Source organism: Octopus bimaculoides, chromosome 18 (assembly GCF_001194135.2).
Source record: "Octopus bimaculoides isolate UCB-OBI-ISO-001 chromosome 18, ASM119413v2, whole genome shotgun sequence".
Classification (NCBI taxonomy): domain Eukaryota; kingdom Metazoa; phylum Mollusca; class Cephalopoda; order Octopoda; family Octopodidae; genus Octopus; species Octopus bimaculoides.
The window spans coordinates 9,477,605-9,480,742 of record NC_068998.1 but is presented as its reverse complement, the minus strand read 5'-3'; the positions used below and the strand labels follow the sequence as shown (position 1 = coordinate 9,480,742).

The 3,138-nt window shown below is 36.8% G+C and overlaps 1 long non-coding RNA gene across 1 annotated transcript in view; it reads right to left on the bottom strand.

Annotated features, from left to right (window-relative positions):
• LOC128249912 (uncharacterized) overlaps positions 1 to 2,808 on the bottom strand; it is a 30,113-nt gene extending 27,305 nt beyond the window's left edge. The window contains exon 1 of the long non-coding RNA XR_008266066.1: positions 2,500 to 2,808. This is a non-coding gene — a long non-coding RNA (uncharacterized LOC128249912). The remainder of the gene's footprint in view (positions 1 to 2,499) is intronic.
• Between the last annotated feature and the right edge of the window lie 330 nt (positions 2,809 to 3,138).

Below are 3,138 nucleotides of genomic sequence, written 5' to 3'. Positions count from 1 at the left end.
CCACCACCACCACCACCACCACTACCGTCACCACTACCACCACAACCATCATCATCATCATTCATTGTACCTGTATTTCAAAGGGCCTGCCTTGTCACACAGTGTCACACTGAATCTCCTCGAGAACTACGTTTAGGGTACACGTGTCTGTGGAGTGCTCAGCCACTTGCACGTTAATTTCACGAGCAGGCTGTTCCGTTGATTGGATCAACTGGAACCCTCGTCGTCGTAACCGACGGAATGCCGCTATTATTATTATTATTATTACTATTATTTCAGATCAATATCATTTTTATGGTTTGGTAAATTTTTATCCATCGTCTCAACTTACACAGTGGTAGGAATCAATAGAAAAGGAAATTGACATTCTGTGAGCAAGTGTTTTTCTATTTACATAAAAGCGTATATATATACAAACATATACTTATATATATATATATATATATATGTATGTATGTATGTGTGTGTGTGTGTGTGTGTATTGGTTTAGATGAACACACATATGGACATATGTATATATGTGTGTCTGCAGACATACATCCATACGTACACACACACATACGCGCACATACTTATACCTTTCATATATACTTGTATAAGTTTCAATATAGATGTAGGTAAGTATGTATATTATCTATGTACGTATGTATAATTATATCTTAGTGTGAGTGTGTATATACATACACTTCCAATTAAACATGAACACCTGTGAAATTCTCCATTTTTTCTTTGCATGTTCATTTATGGAGAAAACGGTTGGTTTAATGAAATTTAGATTTTGTGAAAAAAAAAAAATAATAATACAAAGATACTAAAACAAGAGAAGGTAGACATTTAGGTTTTATTGAAACCTAGTAATAATTGCCTCAGGCATGGTTTTTATGTTGTATTTCGAATTTTTTAATCAGACTGTGAGGAAACTCGTTTAATAATGACTTCTATTATTTGAGTGTATTATAAGGCGTCGAGCTAGAAGACTCGTTAGCAAGCTAGGCAAAATACGTGGCGACATTTCGTCCATGTTTAAGCTCTGAATTCAAATTCCGCCGAGTTTGACTTTGTTTTTCATCCTTTCACGATCGATAAAATCGGTTCCAGTAGTCTCCCCCCCTCCACCTCTCCCAAATTTCAGGTCTTGTGCCGATAGTTGTTGTTTGATCCTTCTGGAGTCATGCCTTGCTCATAAGGGCCGGTTTCCCGGTTTCATTGGCGTATAGGTTCCCCACCTGGACTGGACGGAAGTCCGTCGCTGGTAAGCTGCTAGATGTTGGAAGTAAGAATGAGAGAAAGTTGTGACGAAATAGTCAGCAGAGGTTCGCTATTACCTTCTGCCGAAGCCGCATGGAGCTTAGGTTTTTCGTTCATAAACACACACATTATCCGGTCTGAGATTCGAACCCATGATCCATCGACCGCAAGTCCGCTGCTCTAACCACTAGACCATGTGCCTCCACCTTGTGCCGCTGGTAAAAAGCATTATTTGAGTGGAAGATTCGTTAGCACGCTAGTTATAATACTTAGCGGCATTTCGTCCATATTTACGCTTTAAATTCAAATTCCGCCGAGGTTGACCTCGCCTTTCATCATTTAGTGATCAATAAAATAAGGACCAGTTGAGTACTATTACTATAGGTGCTGGCATGGCTGTATGATAAGAAGCTGAATAGTAATTATTGTATCCCCTACATTTCTTCCTTGTTGTGCGGAGAAACTTTTCGAGATGCAATATTGATATACATCTTTTCACTAAAGACTAAATGTAAGATTTATTAAATTCCTTTAAATCAGAATCATTTCCTGCCAGATATATTTTTGTTACTAATGTTCAGCTCCTATTCAGCGGTCACCATGCAAACATATCTTCCAATTGTTCAAACCTTCACCATCTCATTCTTTTCTCGGTTACTGTATACCTAGGTCTAAATAATCCAATATCTTCTTTCTTTTTCAGTACGGTTGGGTATAAATTGAGGGAATATTTGGTTGTTATTTCTCACAAGTCAAGTGACAACGCGGCGGTTCCATCACTGGCTCGCCGGAACAAGGTTTCTAATTGCTTATCTCCCTTTCTTGGGGGTTAATAAACTATTCTATGGAAGAGATTTACGGTGATATCTAAATTTCGTTCATCTTCGTTTATTTTTAAACCGTCTTAAAGCTAAGATTTTGTTATAGAATAAAAGAAGCTCTCAATCTGCGGATACGGATAAATGTGTGATTATATTAGTAAGAGCTATCAAGCTAAAGTAAAGTGAAGCCTTACACCCTTATCCAATTATATAATAATATGCCGAAAAATAAAATGATAACGAAAATGAAGTTTGCATAGAAATATTAATTTTAGTATCGACAAAATATCTTAAATTTGTGAGGAGGATAAAAATCGATTTAGATCGACCAAATTTCTGCTCGTAATTATTTTCTCGCCTCTAGACGGTTGAACTATGAATTTAACTTTGACGGATTCGAAATCAAAACGGAAAATGCAAAACTACTTACCATCAGGTTTTTATCCAGTGAGCTATCAATTCTTCTAATTTACTAGTACCAAAAGGTCATTGTGTGGAGGCGCGTGGCTCAGTGGTTAGGGTGTCAGTATCACGATCGTAAAATTGTGGTTTCGATTCTTGGACCGGGCGACGCGTTGTGTTCTTGAGCAAAATACTTCATTCCGCACATTTTCCTTCTACCAAATTCACATACTAGTATTAGTCGGCCCAGGTGTCCAAGAAAATACTTGCACATGGTGCCGCGCAGTGAGACTGAAACGGTACCACGGCTGCAAAGCGAACTTCTTAACTGCACAGCCATGCCTATTAAGAAAAAAAAAGTCTAAGAGCAAATTTTTGAGATGGAGGAACAGAAATAGAAATAAATGATTTTCTTCTAAATTTAAAAGAACAGAAACACAAATAAAAAAAAATGTAAGAGGACACAGTAATTAAATTATAACAAAAAAATTCCGGTTTCTCTGGTTTCTATAGCAAATGTTTTTTGCATCCTTCATTTCTATTTTTAATCAACAATTTTACAAATCTCATTGTGAACTAAAACGAAAGAAATGAATACAGCTATCTTCATTCAGATACAGGTTCCCGATGTACAATAGACAAGCAACAAAATTATATTCGTGAATTT